This window comes from Mesocricetus auratus, unplaced genomic scaffold (genome assembly GCF_017639785.1).
Source record: "Mesocricetus auratus isolate SY011 unplaced genomic scaffold, BCM_Maur_2.0 Super-Scaffold_100001, whole genome shotgun sequence".
NCBI classification, from domain to species: domain Eukaryota; kingdom Metazoa; phylum Chordata; class Mammalia; order Rodentia; family Cricetidae; genus Mesocricetus; species Mesocricetus auratus.
In genome coordinates this window covers 8833540-8850267 of record NW_024429187.1, presented here as the reverse complement: position 1 = coordinate 8850267, position 16728 = coordinate 8833540, and the positions used below count along the sequence as shown (strand labels likewise).

At 43.5% G+C, this 16728-nt stretch overlaps 1 long non-coding RNA gene across 1 annotated transcript; it reads right to left on the bottom strand.

Moving 5' to 3' along the window:
- Positions 1–12226: 12226 nt before the first annotated feature.
- Positions 12227–13486, bottom strand: LOC121139741. Its single transcript, XR_005876655.1, has 3 exons — positions 13379–13486; positions 12736–13073; positions 12227–12630 (listed from the first exon to the last, which is right to left on the bottom strand). It is a non-coding gene; the product is annotated as an uncharacterized LOC121139741 (long non-coding RNA).
- Positions 13487–16728: the final 3242 nt, after the last annotated feature.

The window sequence follows — 16728 nt, the reverse complement described above, 5'->3', positions numbered from 1 at the left end:
CAATGAACACCCTATTTAGCCCTTCCCTGACATTTCTTGATCACAGGCAGTCAGGGCAGACTTGCACGGAAGTTCCTGGGAGGAATGCTTGGATCCTCGGGTGGGTGCAATGATGTTTCTCGTCCCCTCCTTCTACAGGGGAATGACAGCAGTCAACAAGTCCTGTTTAGAACTGTTTGCAAAAAAGACACAACAGGTCTTGCAGACAGGACGGTTGTTCTGCTTGGAGGACAGTGCTGACAACATGAGTTCAGGCCCTCTTGGGTGTAAGGGAAGCAGTTTCCCCTCTGATGTCACTTCAGCCACAGAGCCCCTTCTGGTCTGCAGCTGACTCACGCATCTTCTGTCCAGGCTGCTTCCCTTTCTGTGCTGTCAGTCATGATCTCAGATCTGCTTTGGACATCTGTCTCTCAGACCCTGAGCAGAGTCACAGAGAGACAAGAACCCCCACTGAATGCAAATTCAGGTGATTGCCAGTGGCTGCAGCTACCCAGTTTCCAGAGGCAGCAGGGATAGAGTTCATGGTCAGCAGTGCAAACTCAGGTGTTTATGCCCATCAATGTCATTGTAAAACATTCAGAATGGCAACACAGGGGCTCATGAATCCCAGGCTGGCCTTGAACTCTTTAAGTAGTTGAGGATGACCTTGACAGGGTGAGCCATTACTCCTGGCTTATGCAGTGCTGGGGGTGGATTCGAGAGCTTTATACACACTAGGTAAGCATTCTACCAGCTGAGTCCCATCTAGCTAGATCGGCTCTGTGCTGTGTGTGGTTTTGGTCAGTGACTGGCTACTCACTTTCAAAAATGTAAGGTCTTATCAATAAATCAAGTAAGTAAGGATAGCCCAAGTTGTTTTCTGTGTCACCAAGGTAAGACTTCTGACCCAGATCTCCGGCACACATTCTGGGCGACCTGGCCCATGTCTTTCTAATCGTTTGGAATACCTCTCGTTTCAATGTTTAAATATTTTCAAGTGGCATTGCCTCAAAGAGACTTTCCTAGACCGTAATTATCACTTTCTCCTCTGTCCTTGACACTTGAGTGCTACACAGCGCTCGGGTTTTACTGTTCACTACGATCAAATATCCATTAAGTCCCGCCCCTTCTTGAGGAGTCTGAGTGTACTGACAAGCTTCCTCTGCATGCCCTAGATACCCGCGTCCCTCGCTGAGCAGCGCTGTGTGCAGAACACTGTAGTTCAGCAGATACAGAGAGGAGGAAGAGAGGAGGATGGATTTGATGAAAGGCTTTGCCCTTGTTTAGCATTTCATGAGTAGAGATTTAATCCTGGGTCATGTTAAACCATGACAGCCTTTGAAAAGAGAGATGACACTGTCGACAGGCTGAAGCCGTCTGACATGAGCTCCTTCAGCTTCTTCCTTTCCCAGCCTCACTCCTGAAAGCTAATTAATCCTTCTCACCACCACTCCTGCTACAGGCAGGAGTGGGACTCTTCTTCTAGAGCTAACCCTTGACCTTTATTCTGTTAGTCTTCTCCCTCCTGTAATCTTTTTCTCATGCTACTGCTTTTCTGCATCAAAACAACAAAATCTGTTTCTCTTCTTACTGTCAAGGCTGCTGGGTTATTTTTATCTTTTCATGACCTGATTAATAGTAAGTTTCCAGTTGAACTTTGACCTTTTCCCAACCCTATCACTTAACCCTTGAAAGAGACATTTTCCTTACTTCTTAAGTAAAGCTGCTTGATGAAAAATTCTCTGCTATCCATCAGCATGGCCTTGATCCTGGTCAACATCTTAACCATTTAAAGCCACAAAGACGTAAAGAAATGGTAATAATAAAAAAAACCCTCTAAAGATCCAGAAAACAAATAACCCAATTAAAAGTGGGTTACAGAACTAATCAGAGTTCTCAAAAGACAAAACACAAGTTGCTGGAAAACACTTACAGAAATGCTCAGTATCTTTAGCTGTCAGGAAATGCAGCAAAAACTACTCTGAGATTCCATCCTACACCTGTCAGAATGGCCAAGGTCAATAACACAAGTGATAGCTCAAAGAGTGTGGGGGGAAGGGGCCTGAACACTCATCCATTGCTGTGTGAAAAAGCAAGATTGTACAGTCACTATGGAAATCAGTGTCGTGGTTCCTCGAGGAACTAGGAATAGAGCTACCTCAAGATCCTACTACACTTCTCTTGGGCATATACCCAAAGGATGCTTCACCCTACTATAGAGACACTTACTCTATTTTTAATAGCCTGAAACTAGAAATAGCCAAGGTGTCCATCAACTGATAAGTGGATAATGAGAACGTGATATATTTACACAGTGGAATATTATCCAGTGGTTAAGAAAAATGAAATTATAAAATCCACAGGTAAAGGAATGGTGCTAAAAAAAATCATTCTGGATGAAGTAACCCAGCCTTCCAAAGACAAATATTGTATGTATTTTTTTTTTTCTTCTTATATGTGGCTGTTAGTTTTCAGGTCTTCAGAGTGTGTGTATGTGTGTGTGTGTGTGTGTGTGTGTGTGTGTGTTGTGTAAGTCTGAATAATCACTGGAGATTAGATACCTAGTAAGGGCTAGGGGTGGGGTGAGGAGACAGGGCTGGGCAGGGGTGGGGAGGTTCTCCCAAGGAAGGGGAAATGGAACATATTGTTACTGAGAGACAAAGGGGTACTCAAATAGGAGGATTAAATGAGAAGGGGTTGGAAGAGAAGTGTAAAGCAGGAATATGGGGAGGGGACAGCTAACAGTAGAGAACATTTGAAAGGCTGCATGGAAGCAACTACCATAGAAGCTACCCAAAATATATACACGAATGAAAGGAATCTGACTAGAGTCGCCAAAGGATAGAGAAGACAATGCCGTGCCTGGACATCTTACTCTACCAAGTGAAAACCTCCGGTGCCAGGAATGGGCTACATCTAGTCCAGTCACTAGCCAAGGAGGCCTCGTGGAAATCCCCAAACATCACAGCCTATTGCCAAGACTGCGTCCCACAAATCGATGGCAAGGCCCCATTGCTGAAGCCCACATTTGCCATCCTATGTCACCAACCACTGAGAAGTCGAGCTGGTACCTGACTAGAAGCTTCAACCCTACTGACTAGCATCCGTGGTGCTGGAAGGTACGGCACATGCTGCCGGAGGGGAAAGGTAATCGTCAGCATCTTTCAGGTACAGTCTGTGAAACATACATACAACAGCCGCCTGCTGGCATGAGGTACTGGAGCAATAGCGGCACGGATGTTGTGGGATCAACCAACCACTTTTCCAATGGATGTAAGAGTCGGAACCCATACCTGACTCTGCTAAAATGGCCAAGAACCTCAGACTAGACAGGTCACGGGCCTAGGAAAATCTAATAGTATTAGTCTGCTAAAGGAACATAGCAATAAAATGTCCATGCCTAGGAGTGGCACAAAAACAAACAAACAAACAAAACAAACAAAAAACAAACCACCAATGGTGTTTTTGCAGGCTTTCAATCTCATTTTGTTTTGCTTGGGCATTTTTTTTTTTTTGGTATTTCTGGTCTTTTGCTTGTTTATTTTGATTTTCATTTCATGTATTATTTTGTGTTATTATTTTTGTTTTGTTTTTCAGAGAGAGACAGAACACAAAGTTGTGTGAGGAGAGAGCTGGAGAGGATCTGGGAAGGGCTCGGTGAGGAGAAATACATCGTATGAAAAATTTTTTCAATTAAAACAGTTAAAAAAAGATCTCATAAAGATGGGATGGGGAGACGGGTTCGGTGGGAAAAGTACTTGTTGTTCTGGCCAGAGGACCGAATTCATGTCCCAACACCCACGTAAAAAGCTGGATGTGGTGGCCCGTTCCTGCGATCTCAGTGTTAGAGGTGGAGACAGGTGGGCTCTGACTCCATCTGGCTGGCCCATCTAAACAAATTGGTGAGCTCTAGGATCAACAAGACGCTCTGTCTCAGAAATGAAGGTGAAGATCAGCAGAGGAAGTCATGGGCCCTGAACTCTGGTTTGTATAGGCACATGCAAGGGTATAGCCACCCCGGCACAGATATGTATAAATAGGTATATACCACATATATACAAAATACAGTTTATTTTAAAAGTCACAAAGTTTAGCTTCTTATTCGTGCCCCTGCAATATTGCAGCTGAAATGGGGATGTCTGGTTCTTGCCGTCTTCACTATGAGATGTAGTAATATATTATATATGATTTATTAAAGCTTGACTGAGGATTCAGAAAAGCAAAGTCAGCCACAAACAAACCTTAGAAGCCAGATACATATCTTCAGTCCCAGCAGTCAGAAGCCAGGAGGTTGTGGTGCACACCTTTAATCCTAGGACTCAGGATTAAGAGATAGACAGATGTCTGTGAGTTCAAGGTCACCCAGGTCTACACAAGAGTGAATCATTCTAAGAGGGAATTATAGCTCACATCTTTTATCCCAACATTAGGCAAGTATATAAGACAGAAGCAAGGTCTCAGTAGAGAGATTCATTCTTCAGCCACACTGAGGATAGGAGAATTCAGTCTCCAGACACACTGAGAAGAGGAAACAGTTTGAAGCTTGATGAAGATCTCATGTATGTGTCAGTCTGAGCTGAGGTGAGAGCTAGTGGCAGCTGCTTTGCTTTTCTGATATTTAGCTTGAAGCTTGAACCCCAATATCAGTCTCTGGGTCATTTATTTATTCGAGTTACAATGAGACCCAGACTGAAGAAGCTATGCTTATTTAAAACACAGCAGGTCACCTTGGCAAAGCAAATGAGAAATCTAACGGGTTTTACATCAACAAAACCCACATATTCCTGGCCTAGAACTGTAGTGCCTCTTCTCAGACTCCCTGGTCAGAGCTCGTCAAACAGACCCATGTACTCAGTGGGGCTAGATGAGGAAATGTAAAGCCACCAGGTATCCAGCAAAGAAGAAGGGAGAATATCTGCAAAAACTAGTGTAATACAAATTCGATTTTTTTCCCCTTTTCTTCTTCTTTCCCCATCCTTCTGTGACATTCCACACCGTGGACACATCTCCTCTTGTAACCATAGTGAATAGAGTGTTAGCACATGGGGCAGATTTGGTGGAAGAAGATCACGGAGGCGTTCACTTGAATGGTAAACCAGGTCTCTGGCCTCTTTGTTCCCCGGTCTCTGCTTCCTGGCTGCCCCCAGGGAAGCAGCTGCCCTCCACTAGTGCGTGGCTGTTCTGATTTTCTGTAGGCCAGAATGCTGTGGAGCAGGTGATGAGGGGTTGACCCCTCTTGACCTGGAGCCCAAAGAAGTCACCTCCATACCCTCGCTTACTTCAGACATTTTGTAGTAGCAGCAGTAGAAAGTGGACTGACTCATGACTCTCCAGTTTCTAATTTATCATACATGCTGCTGTAAGCTTAAATTTCTGAGAGTTCTAATTAAATCATCCACCACTGCATCTGAAATTTTTTAATAATAATTTTTAAGATTAAATTAAAATTTTTATTTAATTTTCAAGACCTTGAATTATTTAGCTTGATCTATATTTTATAGTTTCTCTCATTTCTCCTCTCTAAATTTCCAACTAAATCTCATTTTTCCCCATAACATGATTTTTGATCACATCAGCTGAAAAGTGAAATTTTTTGGTATGTTGTAGTTTGAATGTGAAATGTTTTCCTAGGCCTATGTGATTGAATATTTGATTCCCAGTCGATGACTGTGTTTTAGATGACTGGAGAGAGCCTCACTGGAGGAAGTGGGTTGCTGGGTTTAGCTCCCTTCCCTACCTATTGTCTGCTTCCTAACTATTGAGGCAATGTGACCAGTATCTTATGTTCCTACTGCCATGTGTTCCCACCCTGATGGACTGTAATACCACCCTATGAGCTATTTGGTCACAGCAAGGAAGAGAGTCTGTAATACATTTTGTTTTCTCAACTTCACAATGCTTATCACAGAGCATTATGTACTTACTTACATTACAGCTTTTTGTTTCGACACGTCTCAACTGTAATAGTAGGTTCTATTTCTTTGTCAGGGAAGGTAGCTCCTAGAATACGATGTCAGACTGTAAATGGCCCCTCTTACCCTTTCTTTCTGTCCATCCTTCTCTTAGAACCTTGTTCAGCATTCTGCACCTGTGAGATGTCTATTACGAAAAGAGTGACTCATTAAGTTTCCCCTTTTCTTGAGGCGGTAGTGGTGATGTTCCCTGAGCTACCCACACTTCTGCTAGTATCCCACGAGCTCACTGCCATGCTTTCTTCATGGCTGACTGGGTTTAGAAGTTTAAACTGAATTTTTTGGATGGTGGCTTTGTCTAAATGAAGTTAATATGTTAATATGTAACTTTGGCTTCATTAGCTCCTTGCTGTTGAGTTCGGTGTGGGTTCTATGCAGTATACACGTCTTCTTGCCCAGCCTCATGCTTTTCCCTCTGTACTGTAACAGCAAGTGAAAATTAGTTGTTCATGGAAGGCTGGAATTAAAATGGAATTCTGAGTGAATGGTGGATGAATGAATGAATTTTATTGGATCAGAATAAGATAATTAAAACGAGAACAGCTAACTGAGCTTTGCAAACAGTGAAGCAGCAGACAACTATGGGAAGCTGTTGTGCTGGGTTCCGGAAAGTGGTGGGTAACAGTAACACTTGGAGGCTGGGATGGCTTTGAAATTCTTAAGAAACCTGCTAAAATGTCAGAGTAGCCCAGCACAGCAGGATGCTTCTCTGTGGTTCTGGCTTGGCAGCTGTCTTTTGGAGCAAACTTGAAAATAACTGCAGATTGGTTATTCTGGGTTGGGCCAGTCTTAAGGCAGAGCAAGCTGAACATCTTTGAGGGTCATTTGTGGTCCATGGCTGGGTTAGAAATGGTACCCATGGGGACAGCCATGGCTGACTTCTCTAGAAACTGTTGTCCATTCACAGAAGAACCAAGTGGTCAAAGGGACGAAACATTACTTACCTCTAAAACCAGACAGAAAGAAATCACAGAGGACCAGCGATTAAATAATTCTGAAAAACTCTACTACACAGTCAATAAGAGATTTTAAAAAGCAAACAAACCCAATCTCTGAACAGCCATGGTGGCATACACTTGTAATCCCAGCATTTGGGATACTGAGGATGGGGGACTACCATGAGTTTGAGGCCAGATGGACTCTGTAATAAGTTCCAAGCCGTCCTGGTCCCCAGAATGAGAGACCTTGTCTCTATAACAAATCAGAATAAGCTGGATAACGTGGTTCATCTATGTAACCCAAAGTGCAGAAAACAGCCCCAGCAAAGGACATCAGGTTTAAGGCCAACGTGGGCTATATAGGGAGACAGACTCAGAGCCAATGACATATATATATATATATATATATATATATATATATATATATATACACATACACACACACACACACACACACACACACACAAACTGACCCAAACCACTCTAGTAACTTGACACACATGTAAACTGCATCTCTTACAATCTTATAAGATTGAAAACAGTCTATTAGCTATTATTATCCCCAACTGATTTTTTTTTTTGAGACAAAGGCTTGCTGTGTAGTCTAGGCTGGCCTTGAACTTGGAGTCTTCCTGCTTCAGCCTCTTGAGTAGTTGAAATTACAAGTGTGTACCATTGTGCATGATCAAGACTGTATTATGGGTATATTTGTTTATTTATGAGTTAGCTGCTGACAGGGTAGAATTAGAATTGCAGGTTTAAGCTGGACTTGGTGGCCCTCAACTGTCATGTCACAGTTGGAGGTAGCAGCAAGAGAATCGGCAGTTAAGGTCAGTCTGGGCTAACGGGGATCCCATGTGAAAGCACAAAAGCAGGCAACAACAAAGGAAACAAAAACAAAGGAAGAAAGGCAGGATGGCTGAATTTTGCTAGGGATTGGTTTGTTTTAGGATAATAATGGCCAACTTTTCTTTCGTGTACTTGAAATAACTAAGAATTGATGCATTTGACACAATTCTTCCCTGAATGTGGGACTCTGAGGGCATATCACTACTTCTGAAGTACCGACTTGTGCTTCTAAGGGCCCTTTTAACAAGTCTAAGAGGTTTTGTGAAGGGAAATTATGGGAAAATATTCATTAAGTCTAAGCCCTGAGGGGAAAGGTCAAGACAGGTTACTCAGAGAGAAATGTGTAAAAGGGCTCATGCAATCTCTTAATGGAATAAAAAAATATTGGCAAAAGTATTTTTAGAACAAAGGGTGAAATTTTGGGGTTAAACACAATTATATTCAAAGGATGAATATCTTTGCTTAGCTTTGTTTTTAAAGGAAAAAATACCCTGAAAATTATGTTATTATTATGTTTAATTTATGTGTATCCATGTACATGTGAGTGTATGCCACACGTACAGTGCCTTGAGGACACAGGAGGGCGTCAGATTCCCTGGAGCTGGAGTTACAAGAGTTTGTGAGCAGCCCGATGGGGTGCTGGGAACAAAACCCCAGTCTTCTGGATGCTCCTCAAGTGCCCTCAACCGCTGAGACATCCTTCCGGCCCCTCTTCCTTGTTTTCCATACTGGCTAGACTAAATAATCCCAGAACAGCTTGATAATCACACCACCTCAAATAAGATTTCTTTACGGTTTTCCCCCTAATCTGCAAAGAAGAAGGCAGTCAGAAATTCTTCACAGTGCTTCAGAGAAAATGCCAAAATACATTTGAAAGGGAAACGGAGTCGGATGGAGAGTAAATTGATTTTACAGCATTTGCTGGGCTCAGTGTCTCTGAGGAGTTTTAGGAAGACGCTTAAACTTCAGGCTGGAAGAATGGGAAACTGACCATAGCGGACCTGACACCCCTGCACCCCCGCCCGCTATCCACCCGCTCCAGAACTGGCAATAACAAACACGCAGCTGAGAACAGATGTGTTGACATCAGCTTCAGGTTTCCTGTGATTCGGACAAGAGCTTCTTTTCTTTAGTGACTGCCCTGACTGTCCTCCGAGGCAGAAGGCAAGCAGCACTCGGAATTCACAGCAGTGTCCCCAGTTAAGGGACCTTTGGAGTCATCTACTGCGTGGGCCCTTCAGTGCTGGTTCAAAAGAGCCAAACCAAGCGATCCTCGCTGTCACAGTGGGCTTGTCACTCAATAACCACAAGACAGTAAGCTTTGCTTCTGAGCTATCTTATTTGCTCTCCTGGTTTTATTTTTAAATCTACCCAGTGGACTCTCCTGTAAAGATGAAACAGAAGGTTTTCCACCCCCAAACGAATGTTGCCATTTAATGAACGCATTTGCAAACTAATAGTCTACAGGGCAGCCAGGCACCGGGAGCCTAACTTAATTTTGCTGGACTATAAATAGGAGGCCGACTCGCAAGGGGCAGGGGCCAGGCTGAAGGCTTTGTAAGTGCAGTGTATTTAAAACTGTCGGAAGTTTTGTTTTGAAGTCTTTCTCTCTAATGTCTAATGTAATTATGAGTTAATTGGGACTAAAATGCAATTCAGTTAAAAGAGGATGAGACCAGAAGTTTCTTCCCTGGAACAGTATTTATTTCTTGGTGAAAATACCAAGACTTTTGTCTGTTTAGTTGTCTTAGAGTTTGCTTCTAGCTGGCAAGGAAACATGCCTGGTGTTCCTGTATTCCCCTGAGGCGCACTGATTCTGAGGTTATGAGTGCAAAAGAAGGTCCTTGCTGCCCTATCCCAGTTTTTGAAGCAGTGTGGGGGTGGATTGTTCCGTGACCTTAAGGGCAGTTCAACACAAAGTGCTTTCAAAAGAGCAAACCTTTGGCCCTTTTCTTTCTTTCCTCCTCCTCCTCCTCCTCCTCCTCCTCCTCCTCCTCCTCCTCCTCCTCCTCCTCCTCCTCCTCCTCTTCCTCCTCCTCTTGCCTTTCAATTAAAATAAACTAAAATGTTCAGGTAGTAAAGATGTTCTCCCTTTCATTAACGAGGAGAGCTTTCAATGACCCCCCATCCCCGTTAGCACACAGGGTCTCATGATTCCCAACCAGAACTGGAATTTGATATACAGCTCGAGGATGGCCTTGAACTCCTGATCTTCCTTCCTCTACTTCCCAGAACGGGGATTACAGGTGTGTACCGCCACACCCAAGTTATAGGAGCAGAACCAACGACTGCTTGATACTGGGCGGGCACTCCGCCAGATCACCTGCGATCCAGCCCCGGCTTTTCCCCTCGCAGCAGCTTTGAGAAGTCGCCGGAAGTTCATATTACACCATGAAAACAATGAAGGAGCGCTTTACCTGATGAAAACTATCTGCAGCAGTCCCCTGAGCCCACATACTCAGTTCCCATAACCAGAGCCCAGGACCAGGCTTTCTAAATCCCATGAAAACTATCCTGGAAAGAGGCTGAGCCATGCGTGGTGGATGATTTACCATTCTCCTAAGTAAACGTTGGGCCAGCATTGCCCTTCGACCTGGGAACGCAGATTGGCAGATTCAGAGCGGCATAGCCGTGCTGTCACCACTTTCTGACTCTTTTAATTAAGGAAGTTGCCTTTGCTGTTTTCCTTGACGTCAGAATCTCATCTGTGTATAGAAGACAAATCACTTAACCCTGGCTTGGGTCTGGCTAGATTTTATTTCCATAAAAAAAAAATCACGTGTGCCTGATAAATATTTGGTTAGAACAGAAGCAAGATAACTGGAGTCTGATGATCACTTATTGAATTTATTATTATTTTATTGTTATTTTATGTGTACGGGGGTTTTGCATGCAGGAAAACCTGTGCACTGCATAGGTGCCTGGTGTCAGAGAGGCCAGTAGAGGGCACTGGAGACCCGGAATTTGAGTTCGGGACAGTTGTAAGCCATCACGTGGGTGTTGGGAATTGAACCTGGGTCCTTTGGAAGAACAACTAGAGCTGTTGACTACTGAGACATCTCTCTAGCCTCGTTTTACTTTTAAGATTTTGTTTCACTATTTTAAAATTACCTGTATATGTGTGTGTTTCTGTGGATGGGTATGGACACAGGGGGCCTTGGGATCCAGAAGAGGGCCTGGGACCCCTGCAGCTGGAGTTGCAGATGATTGTGAGCCAGTGGGCATGACTGTTGGGAAATGAATTTGTGTCCTTTGGAAGAGTAGTATCCACTCTTAACTGCTGAACATTCATTCTTTCAGGACACCCCTCCCCCAAATTGATTTTTATAAATGTTGCAACAGAGGGTACCTTTAGACTGATAAACATATCCATGCAGATAACAAATGAACATCTATAAATAGCACTCAACTCATGTTAAATGCAACATGCCACAGAGCAGTGGCTTACAGGGAGTCATGCTTTTAAATGTGAGAATTAGCTCAATTGAAAAAAGCTCATATTCTGGCTGAAATTGCAGAAAAGGTGTTACTATGTAATTAGTCTTCCCTAGTGGTAAACTCTCCAATGGCTCTGCACTGTGCCTTTTGCAAAATTAGATCTAGATGGCTTTGCCCAGAGTTTGGCTCTGCAGGGTTTGGCTCCACCTGGTAATTCTGTTTTCTTTGCTTCTCAGATCTGTTTCTTTACCTAGCCAGATCCTATCTTTTCCTGGGCTGCAATACAACTCAGTTGGTAGAGTACATGCCTAGCATGCACATACTTAGGTAAACCCGGCATGGTGTCACATGCTTGCAATCCCAGTGTTGTGGGTCACCCTCAGCTACATAGAGCTGGAGGGTAGCCTGGGCTACATGAGACCCTGTCAACCAACCAACAACCACCAACAGAGACAAAAGTTAATTTCTCTGGGAAACAGCCCCTCAGCCTTTTGGGAACACTAGCTACAACTTCCAGCGATGGGACTGATTACAACATTTTATAGGTGGTAAGGCACACTGTACTGTACTTACATCACAAACCGATTATCCCTTCTAGAGTGTTCAAGTCAGCTACAGTGTTAAGATCACAACTCTGCGCATGCAGTTTTCTGGCATCTTATCTTGAGAGTAAAAGAAGAAGTCTGCTGTGGCTTGAATGTTTGTGTCCCTTCCACAAATCATGAATGAAAACTCCAGGGAAGAAGTTGTGTCTGCGGAGGCTGATGGATTAGAATTCCAGAACTGTGGGTAGACTGGGGTATTGCATGTCCAGTTACCTAGTCTTGGGCTAGTTTGCCCTCTGGAACAGCTACTCCTTGTTCACCTCTGTGTCAGAACTAACATCTTGTGACTAACAGATTAAAAACCTTTCTGAATCTACTAACTGAGCAGATCACTAGCTCCTGCTAACCCCAAAGCTAATGCTGTCATCAGATAGCATCTTGGGGTTACAGAAAAGCTTCCCCCATCTGGCTGTACCTGCCTCTCTGATATACCTACCAATGCAATTTAAACTTGCCTTCATTTATGTCACTCTTTGCTCTATAAAACAATAAAAATGCCACAAAATTGTTTCCATGTTGGAACATGGAATTTTGAGTTCCTGGACTGTGGTCACTCAAAATGGCTCTGGAATATACTGTCTCTTATTCTCTTTAAGAATGAGAGAGCTGAGGGTTGTTGTTGTTGCTGTTGTTTTTTAATATTACAGTAGTGTTCAGTGATCCTTTGGGAATAATCAGGACCTTGGATCAGATGCTCTCAGAAAGAGACAGTGGGGCACTAAGCCTTCTCCTTCCCATTCTTCCACCACATGAGGCTGTTCTGCACAGGGCCGATTCCCCTGAAGGCACCATCTCTGAAGTGCAGAATGAATCCTCAGCAGACACCAAGATTGTTTACAGCTTCGGGACCTGGGAAAACATTTTATTTTTTTGTAAATTACCAGGCCTGAGGTATTTTGTTATAATAGAAGGGACAGACTACGATAAAGAATAAGAAACATGAATGCCTCTGACCTCACTTCTGTTAGATATGGGTTATGGCAGCTATCTTACAAGTTCTTTTAGATGGCATGTGAGAAGCCGGGTAGGTCCAGCTCTTTTCTTTGCTAATTTTGCCAGAATTCAATGACAATTTGACCAGAGTGGTAAAGAAATGTGATGTGTTTTTTTTTTTCTCCTCCAAGAATGGAGTGTTTCCTTCTGTGTTCTCATTTCCCTTCTTTCATTGCTCTTGGAACATGTACATCTATTTCCGTGGATTTTTCTTCTCAATTTTAATATTTTTTCCAATACTGTGGACTCCTTTGAAAATCCTCACTGGAAAGTGCGGCTTGCTTTTTCATTAGAAGCTCCTGAAAGGAGAAAGCCAAGTTAGTGCTTTGATAGTAATGAGTTTTAACCATTTGCATGGACTTTAGCTGCTCAGCTGGCCTTGGAGAGCATTAAATAAATAATAAATAAATAAGACAACCAGTAAATGAATAAATAAGCCCCAGATTTCTTTCCACCCCAGGTTCTGGAAGGAGATTCGAGGATGAAGGACGAAGCCAACAGGGCTCTACAGAAGTGAGTTAAGTCAACGAAGGAGTGTGATTTGTCTTGTTGCTGTGTCAGGCAAATACTGGACAAGAGGTGGTTTAATGGAGGAAGGGCTTACTTTGGCTCACAGCCTGAAGGCAGCCTTCATTATGACGGGGGAGGCACGGCGGCAGGCTGACGTGCAGTTGTAGACCAGTGCACTTCCTCTGGTGTAGGCGGAACAGGAAGCAAAGAGCAGACAGGAAGTGGGCTGGGTTATAAAGGCTTGGGCCACGCCCCAAATTCTCTGCTTGCACCACCTCCTAAAGGCTCACCAAAAGCAACGAAGCAGCCCAGTGTGGGTGGGACAGTGGGGGTTGCGTCCTGTTCAGACCATAGCAGGAAGCAAGGCTTTCCACACACACTTTAAGGTTTTATCAGACAATTATCTCATCCCCTTAGAGAAGAGAGGGCGACGGCACTCTTACCGGAGTGAGTTAAATTGGTGAAGGGAGAAACGGAATTCAATTCTGTTAAAGTTGCATGGAGAGCTAGAGGAGGGGCTGGAGAGAAAGGGTACACACTTGTGCTTTGTATGGCCTGTAACCCTGTAAAAAATGACATCAGTATAAAAGGCTGTATTTACAAGGCTGGTTCTTGCCTCGGCACATCGCCTCTGTCGCTCCCTCTGAGCTTCACAGGAAGGTTAAAGCAGTCCATGTGACATATTTCATTAGTCAAAGTAACTTTGCTGGCTGGCCTTTATCAACTCAGAATAAAAATAAGACGGCTAAAGCCATTTCCAGTCCAAAGATGCATAAATCTACAAAAATAAGTTTGGGGGGGGAAATGAGAGAGAGACAGAGACAGAGAGAGACAGAGAGAGAGAGAGACAGAGAGACAGAGAGAGACAGAGAGAGAGAGAGAGACAGAGAGAGAGACAGAGAGAGAGAGACAGAGAGAGAGAGAGAGAGACAGAGAGACAGAGACAGAGACAGAGAGACAGAGAGAGACAGAGAGAGAGACAGAGACAGAGAGAGAGACAGAGAGACAGAGAGACAGAGAGAGAGGATTAATTTGAGGTGTGGCACACATGGATCTGTCCCCTCAGACAATACACTTCTGAAAGTAACAGCTTTGTTGGGATGTCGCTCATATGTCATAAACTTCACCCTTTTAAATCACTCCAGTGGTTCTTACCGTGTTCACTTGTGCAGTTGCTACCAGGACCTACCCTTAAAACACATTCACCATACCTCAAAAACCAAAAATAAAAACCACTCTGTTAGCAACCACTCTTTGTCCCTCATTTTACCTTGTTTCTGGCAACCAGTGACCTGCTTTCTATCTGTCTCTGTGTCTGCTTTCCACTGTTTGAGGTAGTCCATGCAAGTGCAAGCATAAAATGTGTGGCTTTAGTGTCTGTGTTCTGTGGCATTGGGTTCATCCTTGTAGCCGGCCTCCGTACCCCGTTCTTGTGCAGCTGAATCATACCCCACCTTATGGAGCTTCTTGTCTGTTGGGGGGCATTTGGAGCAATCTGACGTGTTGGCTATAAAAATGAAAGCTGTGAGTATTCATATGCAAGTCATCTCTAAGACATACTTTTAACTTTTCTTGATTTTAACTGAGGAGTAGAATTTCTGGGTCACATGAGAGCTCTATTCCTTTACATTTGTTCTGTTTTGTATTTGCTCTGTGTGTGTGTAGGTGTGTGTATGCACAGACAGTGTGTGTGTGGAGGTCAACGGACAGCTTTAGGGAGTTAGTTCTCCTCTTCATCATATAGCTTCTTAGACTGAACTCGGCCATCAAGTTTGCAGGCATCCACCTTTACCAGCTGAGCTCCCCGATACAACGTGGCTGCACCATTTTGTACTCCCAGTAGTAGGGCATGAGGAGTCCAAATTCTCCATAATCGCCTCCTGTTTTGATTTCTTTTTTCAACCCCGGTATGTGGTAAGTGGCATCTCACTGTGAATTTGTTTTGCCGTTCCATGATATGAAATGATGCTGATGTCTTACATACTTACTCATCGCATGCATCCTCTTTAATGTCAGTTTAAATCCTTGAATTGTGTTTCCATGGAGTTGTCATTTATTATGATCTTGTGGTGGTTTGAATAGATACGGCCCCCAGTAGAATCATGTGTTTGAATGCTTGGCCCATAGGGAGTGACACTATTAGGAGATGTGGCCTTATTGGAGTAGGTGTGAGCTTGTTGGTGGAAGTGTGTCACTGTGGGGGACAGGCTTTGAGGTCTTCTATGCTCAAGATGCTTCCGGTGTGACATACCATCTCCTTCTACTGCCTGCAGATCAAGATGTTGAACTCTTAGCTTCTTCTCCAGCACCATGTCTGCCTGCATGCTGCCATGCTTCTCTCCATGATGATAATGGACTAAATGTCTGAAGCTGTAAGCTAACTCCAATTAATTTTTTCCTCTATAAGAGTGGCTGTGGTCATGGTGTCTCTTCACAGCAATAGAAACCCTCACTAAGGCAGACATTATAAGCATTCTTCATGTATTTTGAATATGAGTTCCTTACTAAGCTATGTACGTGTGAACCTATGTGATATTGAAAAACTTTGGTAGATATTGGAACACTTTTGTTTTTTCTCATGCCATTTTGTATTTTGAAGTATTTCTTTCACCTTTGGCAATGAAATAGAATACAATACCTGTTTATATCCATTCTGCCTACTAGTGGGCATTTGGGTAGTTCCAATTTGGAGCTATAATAAACAGGTGTCTGAGGGCCTTGCTGCCATGGAGGCCATGCCAGACATGGTCCTTGGTAGCAGCGCCTTGACAGAACAAGCTTTGTTCTGTTCCCCCATTTATCATGAGCGTTCACCAGCATCTGAAACTGGGGATGTTAACAGCCATTTACCACTCCATAGTAAATGTCTGTGAAATAACTGTTGGCCAGAGATTTGGGATTTGGCAAACAAAAGGAATGGTCAGAAACAAACAGACGAACGAAAAATGGAAAGGGTAACTTTAAAAATCTAATTTCTACAAACATCCAAAGTCATTCTTGGTCTTAAAACACACTGCAGATAGAAAGTGACCAGGGACATTTATAGGATGACCTGGACAGATGATGATATTGAAAGACTTTGGGCCCCTGGAAGATAATTGGTTTAGCATGAGGACTCTGTATTCATGAAAGGGGTTAGTGTTCATATCAGGGTGTAAGGGAGAGAGTGAGTCCTTTCATACTTTCTGTCTTTTACCATGTGAAGACACATTAATAAGGAGGTACTTCAAAAGCAAAGCGTAAAGCCAGATATGGGCATGCCCACCTGCTATCCTGGCCCTTGGATGGTGAGGGCAGGAAGATAAGTAGCTTATGGCCAGCCTGGTCATCATGGAGAGTTTAAGGCCAGCCTTTACTAGACATCAAAGCTATAGGCACCTTGATATTGGACTCTGAGATGCCAGAACTGTGAGAAATAAATTTCTACTATAGCCGTCCAGTCTG